Raw genomic sequence first — 15,224 nt, 5'->3', positions numbered from 1 at the left:
CCTGTCATAGATCTTACACTGGCTTTGGGGAATCTGGAGGGGCTGATTGCAAAGCCTAGCAGGATTCGAAGGGTGTCCCCAACAAAACCCATCGCTCCGGAAAGAGCAATACAGAAGGTATCCCGATCCCAAATGTGGAGGGATTCAATAGTGGCCGGGACCAAGCAAGAAAAGATAGATACCGTGCTGTTCACTCTATGGAAAAAAGAGGTATACCACAGGGGAAAGCAAACCAACAGCTGAAGAACCCGAAAGTGTCAATGGGCGTAAAAAAGGAGGCCCGTTCACTCTGCACCGGGTGGTGCTTCTGCACCACCACATCTGGACCTGAGCGAACATAGAGGGAAGGGTCAAGGCCCCCCACTTCGGGGCAGGTCAGTCGGAGGGAATCGGAGGCCATACGTTACCCTGACCATTTCCTGGGGTCCCCGGAATATTCGGTATACCCTAGCCTTGGTAAACACCGGTACAGAAGTCACCCCTGTACACGGTGACCCCAGAAAATTCACGGGCCCCCGGTTGTGGATCGGAGGGTTTAGGGGGCACAACACCTCCGCCATGAGAACCACCCTCTGATTCGGTGTGGGCCGGATGGCCCCCGCCACCTATCAGGTACTCATCACAACGGTACCCGGGTGTATATTGGGGTGGTGACATATGAGGACCCTGGACCCCCTACCTCAATCCCCTCGGTAAAAATTTGCTAGAACCGGCCCGTGGAGGAGGGGGAGCGGGCGCCGCCAACTGGCACATGGTACACTGACGGGTCAGCCAAAGGGAACCCGAGTATGTGGGCTGCAGTTGCAGTCCTCCCCCACCAACCATGTGCACCATCCTCTGGGAAGAAGGGGTCCGTCAGTACAGGCAATGGGCTGAACTCAGGGCGGTATGGATGCTCATATCCACGCACCCTGATGTAGATGCCTTGGCAACAGACTCGTTGGCCATATACAGCAGCCTAGCCCCATGGTTTGGGGTGTGGAAAGCCAAGGCGTGCATGGTAGGATGGGGTGAGGTATGGGAAAAGAGATGTGGCATGGCATCGCTCGAATATTAAGAGCCCGGGAGGCCCCCCCGCCGACCATGTACCATGTACCAGCTCACCAGGGGCCGGGAATGAGGAGGCAGACGCGCTCGCACAAGTATTGGAGGCACGGCCCACCAGCGCCATCCAGATTGTACATAAGGCACTAGCTCATAGCGGGGTGGATGCCACGTATCAAATCCTCCGGGGACAGGGGTGGGAAGGAACGCGCAGGGAGGTATGTGAATTCTTGCAAGATTGCAAACATTGTAGGTAAAAGAATTTGCAGCCCTATAGCCAACATAGGGCCCCTGTCCCTAAGCCAGGGAAAGAGATGCGCGTTCATTGCGGTGATACTCGTACAGGACTGGCGTTTGTCTACCCAGTGGCAGCAGCCATGCAGGTTGCGACTATACAAGGTCTTCAGGTGATCGGAGCTGGATATGGCTTGCCGGCCTAAACAGATTCTAATCAGGTGACCCACTTTACGGGGCACGAGGTCCTTCTTATTCCCAGGCCCGTTCTCTATCCACCACTGGCCCCATCACCGACACAGCTCTCCTCCCTCCAGCATTCTCATCCTAGGTACCATGGCAACCGCCCACCAGGATCGGATCCTACATCACTTCGGCTGTCAGTGGTTCCTGTATGTAAAAAACGTTTTCAGCGGGAACGTGATTATCAGGGATGAGAGAGCGTGACTGATTCTGGGAAAAGTTCTGGTGCCATCATCAATTTTTCTGAACGGAAATTCTTCTACGAATCAATGCCTTACCGTGGCAGGAGAGTTTGCATATACCAGTGAAACTTAGAGACATGCCATTGAAAAATACACTCGCTAGGGTTACCCATAACGGAATGGTCTAAGTGGTAGCATCAAACAAAGTTCATTTACCTGTGCTGAGCAGCAGCGGCATGGGAAAGAGTCAAAGGCAGATGAACAAATGATCAAAATGTGGATCAAAGACAACGGCAGAGACTCAGGTTTTCACTGTGCAGAAGGAGGCAATAGTAAACCACTTCTTCATGTTTACCAAGAAGCGTGGCTCAGTGGAAAGAGCATAGACTTGGGAGTCGGAGGTCATGGGTTCTAATCCCGGATCCGCCATATGTCTTCTGTGTGATCTTGGGCAAATCACTTAACTTCTCTGAGCCTCAGTTACCTCATCTGTAAAGTGGGGATTAAGACTGTGAGCCCCACGTGGGACAACCTGATCACCTTGTATCCCCCCCAGAGCTTATAACAGTGCTTGGCACATAGTAAGCGCTTAACAAATGTTATTATTATTATTATTGTTATTATTATGGATGCATATACCACAATGACTATTGGTAGTTTATCCATAAAGCCTTCTTGGTAAACGTTTGGCAGAGGTTTACCATTGCCTTCTTCCATGTGGTAAATTTGAGTCTCTACCCTCGACTCTCTCCCATACCGTTGCTTCCCACCACAGGTGAGTTTTGATTTGTAGCAGATTGCCTGCCACTCTCTAGCCACTGCTCAAGCTAGGAATGGAATGGGTAGGCCTATGCTTGACTCTTCCTCTCATGGCTGATACTGGTAGAGTACTGGAAACTCTCCAGGTGCTATCCTGAGAGGGGCTGAGGATATTAGTTTGAGTATAAAATCACTTCTAGACTGTAAGCTCGTCGTAGGCAGGGAACGTACCTACCACCTCCATCATGTTGGACTTTCCTGAGAAATTACTACAGTGCTCTGCACATAGTAACTGTTCAATAAATACGTTGATTGACCTAAAAAATTTCACAACAGCCAAGTTTATCTCTATGATCTTTGGTGGTCTCCTATCTACAATTTATTTTAGGATTCTCTCTCCCCAAATAATAATAATGCTTGTGTCTCGTGTTAAATGCTAATTATACACCACCCACATTAGTATGTACAGGAGGAGATGCACAGTAATCAGGTAGGATATAGTGTTTACCCCATACTGTGATCACAGTCTCAGTAGCGAGCATAAATTGAGGCCTTGAATTTCCGTTTTTTAGATGAAGAATTTGGTGCTCAGAGAAGTTGAGTATGCTGTGCAAGGTCACATAAGAGGCAGGTGGAAGAGCCAGAATTAAAGCCCAGGTCCTCCGACTCCAACGACTGTGCCCTTTTCACTTCACTATGCCACTCCAACAAGTCTGTGAGCTTGGAATTCCTTGACAGAAGGTATCATTTGTACTAATACTATTGAACTCTGTAGGTGCTCAGAACGTACAGATGACTGATTTTCTCCTATGTGAATTAATGTTGATTCTTTTATCGATGCCATCAAGGCCTGTAAATTAACGTCTTCCATCTTCCTGTTCAAGAAGTCGTCATCTTCCCCCAGAAATGTCCAGCGTCTCCACGGTGAGGAAATTCCCCCTCCTGGCATTCTCGGAGGTCCGGGAGTTGCAACTAGTCCATGCCATGCTGCTTCTCCTGGTCTACCTGGCGACCCTGATGGGGAATCTCCTCATTGTCGCCATCACCGTCCTCGAACGGCGCCTCCACACCCACATGTGCTGCTTTCTCAGGAACCTGGCCCTCATCGACTTCTGCCTCATCTCCGTCACTATCCCCAAATCCGTCACCATCTCCTTGACTAACTGCCGATCCATCTTCTTCTTGAACTGTGCCACTCAGCTCTTCCTGGTGGTCCTGTTTACTACCACCCGGGGTTTTTCATCCTCATGGCGATGTCCTACGACTGCTAGGCCACTATCAATCAATCAATCAATCAATCAATCGTATTTATTACTGTAATCGTATTACTGCTTACTGTGTGCAGAGCACTGTACTAAGCGCTTGGGAAGTACATGTTGGCAACATATAGAGACAGTCCCTACCCAACAGTGGGCTCACAGTCTAAAAGGGGAGACAGAGAACAAAACCAAACATATTAACAAAATAAAATAAATAGAATAGATATGTACAGGTAAAATAAATAAATAAATAGATAAATAGAGTAATAAATATGTACAAACGTATATATATATATATACACAGGTGCTGTGGGGAAGGGAAGGAGGTCAGATGAGGGGGATGGAGAGGGGGGCGAGGGGGAGAGGAAGGGAGGGGCTCAGTCTGGGAAGGCCTCCTGGAGGAGGTGAGCTCTCAGTAGGGCCTTGAAGGGAGGAAGAGAGCTAGCTTGGCGGATGGGCAGAGGGAGGGCATTCCAGGCCCGGGGGATGACGTGGGCCGGGGGTCGATGGCGGGACAGGCGAGAACGAGGCACGGTGAGGAGATTAGCGGCAGAGGAGTGGAGGGTGCGGGGTGGGCTGTAGAAGGAGAGAAGGGAGGTGAGGTAGGAGGGGGCGAGGTAATGGAGCGCCTTGAAGCCGAGGGTGAGGAGTTTCTGCCTGATGCGCAGATTGATTGGTAGGCACTGGAGTTTTTGAGGAGGGGAGTAACATGCCCAGAGCGTTTCTGGACAAAGACAATCTGGGCAGCAGCATGAAGTATGGATTGAAGTGAGGAGAGACATGAGGATGGCTGATGCAGTAGTCCAGACGGGATAGGATGAGAGCTTGAATGAGCAGGGTAACGGTTTGGATGGAGAGGAAAGGGTGGATCTTGGCAATGTTGCGGAGCTGAGACCGGCAGGTTTTGATGACGGCTTGGATGTGAGGGGTGAATGAGTGAGCGGAGTCGAGGATGACACCATGGTTGTGGGTTTGTGAGACGGGAAGGATGGTAGGGCCGTCAACAGAGATGGGAAAGTCAGGGAGAGGGCAGGGTTTGGGAGGGAAGACAAGGACTTCAGTCTTGGACATGTTGAGCTTTAGATGGCGGGCAGACATCCAGATGGAGATGTCCTGAAGACAGGAGGAGATGCGAGCCTGGAGGGAGGGGGAGGGAGCAGGGGCAGAGATGTAGATCTGGGTGTCATCAGCGCAGAGATGATAGTTGAAGCCGTGGGAGCGAATGAGGTCACCAAGGGAGTGCGCGTAGATCGAGAACAGAAGGGGACCAAGCACTGAACCTTGGGGAACCCCCACAGTAAGGGGATGGGAGGGGTAGGAGGAGCCTGCATAAGAGACTGAGAATGAACGAACGAAGAGATAAGAGGAGAACCAGGAGAGGATCTGCCACCCACTATGCTATGAGGTCGTCATGAAACCAGGAGTATGTGGGAAGATGGTGGTTGCCTCCTAGCTCAGTGGAGGGCTCTTCGGGGTCTTGTTTTCAGCTTCAGTCTTCTTGTCCTTCTGCGGGTCCAACGTTTTCCAGTAGCTATTCTGTGACGTCGCTGCCCTGCTGAAGATCATCTGCTTTGAACACCACTCTGTCATCGACGTCAGCGTGACATTTGGACTAACCATAGGTGCCATAGGCTCAATTTCCATCGTCACCTCGTATGTGCGCATCTTCTGGGTCCTTCTGAGGATGCCAGCCACCAAGGGCCAGGACAAAGCTTTCTCCACCTGACAGCCCCATGTCATCGCCGTCACCATTTTCCTCTCCACAGGCATATTTGGCTATCTCAAGCCGCCCTCACACTCTTCCTCCGTGTTCGACCTGTGTCACCCATCGTCCGGGGACGGGTTCGTTCAGTGATCGGCGAGGCGAGAGAGAGAGAGGCCGGGGACGGAAAGCCTACGTTTTATATAAAATGTATTCCGCGCGGTGAATTGAATTTATGGAATTGTTTAGGCGCAATGGATTTCACTTCCCTTTCGGGAGGAATATAATCAATTAGCAATATTAGAGCTTCCCTATATGGGAGGAACACAATCATCCGTTAATCGCACGTGGGTGAGTTGGTTAACTCTCACCCATGTGCACTTCCCACACGGGAAGAATCCACTTACTTTCCCACATGGGAAGAATTCATTACATTACCCGCGCACGTGGTGGGCGGCTAGCCCTCACAATGTGCTCTCCCTACATGGGAGGAATCCACTCATAATTCCCATCAGCAGCGGGATACCGAGGTCCCACCCACAAGACACTCACCCATTCCGCGGCCCTTGCCTCAGTGTGTTGGTTCTGGTTGTAGAGCGGGCATCTGGCCTTCTGGGCAGAGAGAGACACGTGGGCTGCTGCTGCTGAGGCTGCTCCTGCTACTGCGTGCCCTGGTGTTCTGACCTCGAAGGTCAGAGGCGACAGGCATTTATTGCCTGTGCCCCTCGGCCATTCCAGCTTCCGGCCTCAGTCTATCCAATCTCTGCCCTCCCCGCCTCCTCCATACCTAATTTGATTGGCAGAGGGGCGAGGGACATGTTCTGTATCCCCAGCTTGGGCTGTCAATCTAGCAGATTTGGTCGTGGGGGCGGTATCCCACCCTCACTTCCGAGTTCCGCCTGCTGGCTCAGGTGGTCACGAGATAGCTTTTGACCGTAAGATGGCCGGTACCCAAGGGTCACCTCGGGACATACCACCCCTTGGCCGTCGCCATCCGTGCCCACCTGACCCCGCCTCTTCCTGCATCCCCTCCAGGTCGCATAGTGGTGGGGTTGCACTGGAAGCCGTGCCCTCCGGCGCTGTCCCTACCCTGACCGCATGGGCTGATAACCTCCCTGGCTTGCCACGGGAACCAGATAAGCAGATCCACGGGTTGGGGCAGAGGACGTTTCCTATCCCATGGCCAGGGGCAACAGAAGGCGGCGCCCTGCCCTCAAGGCGTGTGAGTAGGAGGTATGGAGGTATGGAAGGTGGTCGGTGGCCCACCATGGTTTTGAGGCACTGCACTGAGGAAAGGGGCCAGGGATGGTTGAAGTGGCCGCTATCCACAGATAGAGCAGTGTAACACCGGGGCAGATAACAACCCCTTCCCTTACTAGCACAACGGTCTTAAGATAGCACACAGAGGTAAGAGCTGGGAGCGACTGTGTGTTTGTCGCACCTGTGTGAAAAGGGCCAAGCAACAGCAACTTAGTAACCACCATCCTCCCACTAAGCCCACCGCCAGGAGCAAAAGTAGCAGCAACCCCTGGAATAGTGAGCTTCACTCCTCAAGTCTAAAGAGTCCATAGAACCAGTACAAAACTCCTCTGGTGGTGGGGACTCTTCATTAGCTGCATGGTACACTGCCAGAGATCATCGTGTCCAATTGTTCAGAGTCACTGGAATGAGGGGGTGCGAAGCACCGGTCATGTTGAAACAGGAACAGGTCGCCTGGTAGAAATAGGTTCCCTTCCCTGATGATGTCACACCATGGCTAAGACTGAAGACAGGCTCTCTGGGAGGCAGTTCAGTGATGATTCCTTTGCTGGGTCGGTCTGGAAGTCAGGCAATAGAATTGTGAGGCAGAGAAGTACCCAGGAGCATCATATAGCCAGATATGATTGATAAAGATTGAAATAATAGCTTTTTACTAACAACATTAAACAATTATTCTTAGCTCATTCTTAAAAACTACTAGCAATTTTAACAAGTTTTCCAATTATTCTTCTGTTGCTTTCCAAATCCTTGGGATATGATGACTAAACCTTTTCAGTCCCTTAAAAGGAAACAATCGCAAAGACAAAGTAGACATCCAGATCTGTACATATGTGTGATACCGAATAACATACAGCTGCTTTTTGCCCATTAGCTAGGCTATAGCAGAGACAGCATGCAGAACTTGCATTGTCAACCCTGAAAAATGGAGATTTTATATTAAAGACCATCTGAACCAATTTTACAAGCAAAGACAAACAAACCCCAGTTCTAATACATATAATTTGTAATATGCAGCAGTTAAATCTGGACTTTGCGCGTTCCAATACATTAAGTGACGAGCAGGCCAAGCAGTTTCACAGAGTGATGTGTCGTCATTCCCCCCTCCCAGGCGTGATGTCTGCAAAAGAGAAGGTTCTAGGTCTTGGAGGATCTCCAAGCCTCTACCAAAGTTAGTGGGCAGCCCTCATTGGGATTAGCTACACAGGTTTGCCCAGTCAGATTCATTTATCATTTCAAATATATCAAGATGACTTTTGTATTTGATCTGCTTTTACCGTTTACTAAGAGAAATTTAAGGCAATGGCATTTCAGATATAATGATTAAATCACCACCCCTCCAGTTGTTCCTAGGCTGGGAGAACAACGGCAAGTTCACTCCCAATTCATTCCTAATGACCGCCATTGTAGTTTCTATGGGGAAGTGCGTTAGACTGAGAAAGGCAGCCATTCACTAGGAGGGAGGCAACCCTTTGTTAGAGGGAGGTGCCTTCCCTCAAAGGAATTCCCTTTTGATCTCCCATCTGATAGCTCTCGCCCTGAAGGCAAAGTGGTTAAGTTTCCTACACCCATGCTTTAGCTTGCAAATTTCTTGAGTAGCTGGGTGCTCGGGTGACGGGACGGGTCCCCCGTTTCCCAGTAAACCCAATTATGGAATTGTTTCCTGTAATTGATGGTTGGCCTCCTTGCCAAGCATCCTTCCTCATCATAGATACCTGGGCCCTGGTGTCTACCGGTAAGACTTTCCGACGATCATTTACTGGGACGGTCATATGACGGGTGGAGGCGGGGGGGGCACCCGGGTTGCAAGAGGGCCGAGGCCGCCGTCCAACGGCCGAGCCCGCCGGATCCCCCTTCTAATTTCCCCGCTCCGTGGTGGTTGGGGCCGTTGGCCTACCTTCCTGAGTGAGCAGCTTCAGGATATGTGTGGGCAGCCCATCCAGCTCGTCCATAGGAAATCCCTGCTCCCTTAACTCCCTCCATATGATCACCCGTTCTCCTGGACCCAACCTTCCTGAGCCGACCCGCTCTGGGGGTCGGTGGGTATCCCTTTAACTATTCGTTGGAACCAGCTTTGCCCTCCTGAGCCCCAGGCCTTTCCTAATCATGGCTGCTACACGCCGGGTAATCGGCATCTTAGGGGACTGGAATAGGGACCAGTCACTGTTGACCACGTTGGCCAAAGTGCTCCAAGTTTGTACCCTAGTGGCCCTATCCCTCAAACGGTGGGCCAGCCCGCGCTCCGGCCCTGGGGGTGCACCCATTACTATTGCACGAAGTAGGCCCTCTTGGGCGGGGAGGGACCAGGGGCTTGGTTCCTGAGTTTTCTCCCTCTCATCCAGGAGTTGTTCAATGCCAAGCACCAGGAGATGCTGGTTTAATGTAGCTGGGTCGGTCCAGCGGAGGGTGCCGGCCCTTCCCTGTTCACTCCGGGGGACTGTCCGAGCCCAGTGTACCGCGAGTGTCCAGAGGGTATGACCTTGAGTGTGAGTGTGGGTCACATCCACCCCTGGGCCCAAATCGAGGCGGCTGCTTTCATTTGGGCTGAGGTCCAGCTGGGCTGCCGCTCCCTTCCATACCCTGGCCAACCAGCCTATCATCGGCTCTCCGGGGTCCCGGGAAAACTCCTTAGAGAGCTGCCTGAGTTCAGTGGCTGTGAAGTGAGTAGTTTGGGTGGTGACCTTTCCCTCAGGATTCCGCTTTTCCTTGATAATAGGATAGAGGGGCTTGGGATGCCCCTTAGGGTTCTGCGGGGGCACCTCCCAATCCCAAGGGGAAGAAGCTGGTTCCAGTTGTGGTAGAGGATCGGGACCCCGCTTCTCCTCCCCAGAGGGATTCTTCCCACCCAGCTCCGAGTACATGACCCGCTTGATCTCCTGCTCAGTTACGGGAAGTTTCCTCTGTGCTTCCAACTCCTTAGCCACCCGGGGTGCCAATTTCTGCTCTAAAAGTATCGCCTGCTGCATTTTTACCTCGGCCGCTGTCTGCAGTAAGAGGCACTTCGTCTCACTTTCCTTTGGTTTTGCCTCTAGGGCGGCCCGCTCCTGCCGCTACCGCCGGCGGTCCTGGGCAGCGGCCAGCAGCGCCGTTGCTAGGAGACCGAGGAGGGCGGTCTTTCCTTTCCTTTTCCTGATTTGGGTAGCCTCCCGCCAATCACAAAATTCCCTCACCAAATTGGCCGGGTCTTTCCAGTGCTTCTCCACCCAGCGGCTGTCCCATCTTGGGGTTTTCCATCCCTGATCCGCGAGGAATTCAAAAAGCCCTCTCGGCTCTCTGTCGCCTATCGCCGATCCCACCCTCGTCTCCATTTATGTCACCCGTCGTCCGGGGACGGGTTCGTACAGTGATCGGCGAGGCGAGAGAGAGAGAGAGGCCGGGGACGGAAAGCCTAAGTTTTATATAAAATTTATTCCGCGAGGTGAATTGAATTTATGTAATTGTTTAGGCGCAATGGATTTCACTTCCCTTTCGGGAGGAATATAATCAATTAGCAATATTAGAGCTTCCCTACACGGGAGGAACACAATCATCCGTTAATCGCACGTGGGTGAGTTGGTTAACTCTCACCCATGTGCACTTCCCACACGGGAAGAATCCACTTACTTTCCCACATGGTAAGAATTCATTACATTACCCGCGGACGTGGTGGGCGGCTAGCCCTCATAATGTGCTCTCCCTACATGGGAGGAATCCACTCATAATTCCCGTCAGCAGCGGGATACCTGGGTCCCACCCACGAGACACTCACCCATCCCGCGGCCCTTGCCTCAGTGTGTTGGTTCTGGTTGTAGAGCGGGCATCTGGCCTTCTGGGCAGGGAGAGACACGTGGGCTGCTGCTGCTGCGGCTGCTCCTGCTACTGCGTGTCCTGGTGTTCTGACCCCGAAGGTCAGAGGCGACAGGCATTTATTGCCTGTGCCCCTCGGCCATTCCCGCTTCCCGCCTCAGTCTATTCAATCTCTGCCATCCCCGCCTCCTCCATACCTAATTTGATTGGCACGGGGACGAGGGACACGTTCTGTATTCCCAGCTTGGGCTGTCAATCTAGCAGATTTGGTCGAGGAGGCGGTATCCCACCCTCACTTCCGAGTTCCGCCTGCTGGCTCAGGTGGTCACGAGATAGCTTTTGACCTTGAGATGGCCGGTACCCAAGGGTCACCTCGGTACAACCTGCTACTGCCGTGTTCTACGTCGTCATGCCCCAGGCCCTGAACCCCCTCATCTACAGCCTGAGGAACTGGGACTTGAAAGCTGCTCTGTGGACAGCGTTAAAAAGGAGATTCCCCCAGGCCCCTCTATAAGTTGAAATGTCCGTTTCCTTGCGCTGATATTCAATCCATCAGTCAATCAATCATATTTACTTTACAGGAACGAAGCGTGCTGTCTAGGTTGTAGTAGGAGAGTAGAGAGGTGTGGTACGAGGGGACAAGTTATTGAGTACTTTAAAGCCAGTGGTGAGGAGTTTCCCTTTGATGCGGAGGTGCATGTGCAAACGCTGGAGGTTTTCGAGGAGTGGGGAAACACGGATTGAAAGTTTTTTATAACAAAATGATACAGGCGGCAGAGTGAAGTATGGACTGGAGTGGGGAGAAACAGGAGGCGTGGGAGGTCAGCAAGGAGACTGATAAAGCAAACAAGGTGGGTTAGAATAAGGGATTGGATTAACATGGTAGCAGTTCGGTTGGAGAGGAAAGGTCAGATCTTCTCCATGCTGTGAAGGTGGAACTGACAGGATTTAGTGACGGATTGAATATATGAGTTGAAAGAGAGAGAGGAGTTGAGAATAATGCCAAGGGTATGGGCTTGTGAGAACAGGAAAAATGGTGGGTCATCTACGGTGATGGGAAAATCAACGGTAGGACAGGGTTTGGAGGGGAAGATAAAGAAAAGATTTGGTAGGCACGTTTCCTGCCCATAAGGAATTTACAGTTTAGAGGGGATTAATCATCCCACTGGGAGCCATGGCACTTGAGTTCTATTGTCAACCCTTCCACTGACCAGCTCTGTTACCTTGGGTGACCAACTTAAACTCTCTGGGTCTCTGTAGAATGAGGATTTGATACATGCTTTCTCTTTCTCTTATATTCTGAGCCTCTTACGGCCAGGGACTTTGTCTGAGATGATCATTTTGTTTCTACTCAGCACTTGTCACGGCCTTTAGCATGTAAACTGTCAATAAAGACTATAATGATAATGTTGATAATTACGATTATGATAATTAATTATGATTATGATCAGGAGCCCATGAATTTATACTTCCTGGATTAGATCCAGCTACCCCCTGCAGATTCTTGCATAAGTATACTTAGAGGGATCTTGTAATTGCTTTCTAGGGTATCTTCCAGGTGGGTTAATCATCATCATCATCATCATTATAATTGTTATGGTATTTGTTAAGGGTTCTCTTTGTCCCAGGCAATGTACTAAGCACTGAGGCGGAAACAAGCAAATTGGGTTCGACACATTCCGCTGTCCCACGTGGGGCTCACAGTCTCAGTCCCCATTTTGCAGATGAGGTAACTGAGGGCCAGAGAAGTGAAGAGACTTACCCAAGATCACACAGCAGACTAGTGGCAGAGCAGGGATTAGAATCAGGATGGATGGACCACAATGATTCCCTGCATTGCTTTGATTTTTCCTAAAGTATTGGGGGTAAGAGGGATAGCCTGTGGAATCCCGATCTAATATCCAAGACATTTCAGCCTCCCAACTGTCCCAGGTCTGGGTCATTTTATCCAGTGGGCTGACAAAATATTAAATTAGGTTGTCTTATAGACTGCTAGTTTATTATGGGCAGGGAACATGATGGCTGATTTTGTTGTATTGTACTCTTCCAAGATTTTAATAGAATGCTCTGCACATAGTAAATGCTCAATAAATATTTTTGATTGAGGATGATGATGATGATATTAATAATAATGATTTAGGAGTCAATCTCATTTATTGAGTGATTACAGGATGCAGAGCACTGTACTAAGCAGTTGGAAGAGTATAGTATAGCAATATAACAGAAACATTCTCTGCCCACAATGAGCTTACAGTCTGGAGTGGGAAACAGGCATTACGGTTATGGACATGATTGATGTGTATCTGTGAGGGGGATGAATAAAGACACTGTTAGGGCGACATAGAAGGAAGTGGAAGAAAAGGAAAAGAGGACTTAGCGAAGGCCTCTTGGAGGAGATATCCTTAAGTAAAGCTTTGAAGAGGTGGAGCATGACACACTCTTAAGGTAAGTAAGACCATTGGAAGAAGGGAGGCAAAGATGGATACAGATCCCATCCAATGGCTCAGATCCATCTCCTCTCATCCACCGACCTATCCATTCATCCATTCATTCATCCATCCAGTAGTCCATCACTGCAATTGATTGAGAACTTCTTGTGTGCCAAGTGTGGTACTTGGAGACATTTTGGAGACTTCGTGACCTGTCCCACCCAGAAGACCAAGAAGAGATGAAGGTCAGGGACCTTCAGGCCCATGCTGCCCCAGTGAGAGTGACTTTGGTGGAGGGGTGGTGGAGGGACAGGGAGGGACAAGGAGGTGGGTAGAAGAGTAGGAGCCAGTCTGGGGAGATGCTCACACTCGGGACCTATGTTGGGGTTCAGACCATGGCCACATCCCCCGACCGAGGAGGGGGCTTGCAGGAGGGGGGCGTTGTCCACTGCAGTGGCCCCAATTATCACAAGGCCCTCCATCCTGATTGGCTTGTATCCACCCCATTGCTTAGTAAGGTGCCTGGCACATAGTAGGAGCTTAACAAATATTGTTATTATTATTATTGTTGTTTTTGTTATTGTTATCCACTGCCCAACCATGGCTACCAGGCAAGCACCTGCCGGGTTTTGGCATTGTGGCACAGCCTGGTAGTTTGGATGAGCTTACAGTCTACCCAGGTGCTTTGACAGTGCTCTGCACACAGTAAGCGCTCAATAAAACAATTGAATGAATGGATGAATCTTAAGCCCATGCTCTTTCCACTAGATCACACTACTTCACCTCATAAGTCATAGCACTGATAACACGGTCACTCTCAGGAAACGTAGAATATAGGATAGATAAACTTTATTCAGGAGAAGATATTGATACAAAGGAAGGCAACACAAGAAGGGAAGCTTTCCACATCACATGAGACTGATAGATTTTGGAGAGCTTCAGTGGCCTGGGAACGAAAAAATAGTTTTGTTAATTATGAAGGTTAAATGACTTGCCCAAGAGAAGCAGCGTCGGCAAGTGGATAGAGCTCAGGCCTGGGAGTCAGAAGGACCTTTGTAATAATCCCGGTTCCGCCATTTGTCTACTGTGGGACATTGGGCAAGTTACTTCACTTCTCTGTGATTTCAGTCCACTCTTTTGTAAAATGGGGATGAAGATTGAGCCCCTTGTAGGATATAAACTGGGTCCAACCTGTTAGCTTGTAAGGACTCCAAAGCAATGCCCTCTGAGGCAGGATTATACAGCACACACTGATCTTATCAGACGACCCTCTGGACTCTGAGAAAGCCTCCTTTCAGCCAGAAAAGACAACTGTTCATATACACCCCTCTGTAGGGTATCTTACTGAAGTGAGTGATGGCAATATAAACACAAGGAGACAGTTTTTTTCCAAAGTAAAGGGTGGAAAAAGCTCCCCTTTATGACTATCCCCATGCGGCCTTCATGTTCCGGTTCCCTAAGCTGTAGATGAGGTGGCTCATTGCAGGGGGTAACACTGCGTAAAACACAGACACCAGCAGATCCAGCATTGAAGTGGACTCTGAGGGTGGCTTCAGATGGGCGGTGATGGCTGTCAAAATAACAGTGATAACAATGGCGAAATGAGGCAGGCAGTTGGAGAAGTCTTTGGCCCGGCTCTCAGGCCGTCATCCTCAGCATGGCCTGGAAGATGCACAGGTAAGAGATGATGATAGAGACAAGCTTATGACGGATAAAAGCTCCTCCGACGCTCCTGCTCACATTCTTGGCGATGTGGTCCTCGGAGTAGGTGATCTCCAGCAGGGAGGAGACAACACAGAAGAACTGCTGGATAACGCTGGACCCTCAGAAAGACAGGGAGAAAGTCAAAGTTTAGAATAGAACCCCTATCAGCATTCCGCTGAACCAGGAGGCGGCAGCCATCTTCTGACAGGACCCTTGGTCCATGATGACCTCGTAGTACAGGGGGTGGCAGATGGCGGCGTAGCAGTCATAGAACATCGCCGTGAGGACACACTACTTCAAAGCGCCATACAAGGTCACCAGTAAAAGCTGAGCCACACAGCCCAAGAAGGAGATGTAGCTGTTATTAGTCAATGATATGGTGACAGATTTGGGAATAGTGATGGAGATGAGGCAGAGGGCAAGAACGGACAGGTGCCTGTGGAAGAGGTACATGGGGGTGTGGAGGTGCCTGTCGAGGGCGGTGATGTCGATGCCTGGATCAGCTGAAGCTCCTAGATTTCCGAGAAACCAAGCAGGAGAAATTCACTCACCGTGGAGACATTGGGAATTTTTGGGAGACAGCACTGACTTTCTGCATGTGATGAGGGAAGATCCAAAGTTAGAG

At 50.4% G+C, this 15,224-nt stretch overlaps 1 non-coding gene across 1 annotated transcript; it reads right to left on the bottom strand.

Moving 5' to 3' along the window:
- Positions 1 to 2,488: 2,488 nt before the first annotated feature.
- Positions 2,489 to 2,626, bottom strand: LOC119927820. The gene has a single exon (XR_005450789.1). It is a non-coding gene; the product is annotated as a small nucleolar RNA SNORA7 (small nucleolar RNA).
- Between the last annotated feature and the right edge of the window lie 12,598 nt (positions 2,627 to 15,224).

Source organism: Tachyglossus aculeatus, chromosome 4 (genome assembly GCF_015852505.1).
Source record: "Tachyglossus aculeatus isolate mTacAcu1 chromosome 4, mTacAcu1.pri, whole genome shotgun sequence".
In the NCBI taxonomy this organism is placed as follows: Eukaryota; Metazoa; Chordata; class Mammalia; order Monotremata; family Tachyglossidae; genus Tachyglossus; species Tachyglossus aculeatus.
Note: the sequence above shows the minus strand (reverse complement) of the source record. Positions and strands in the feature narration are given on the sequence as shown.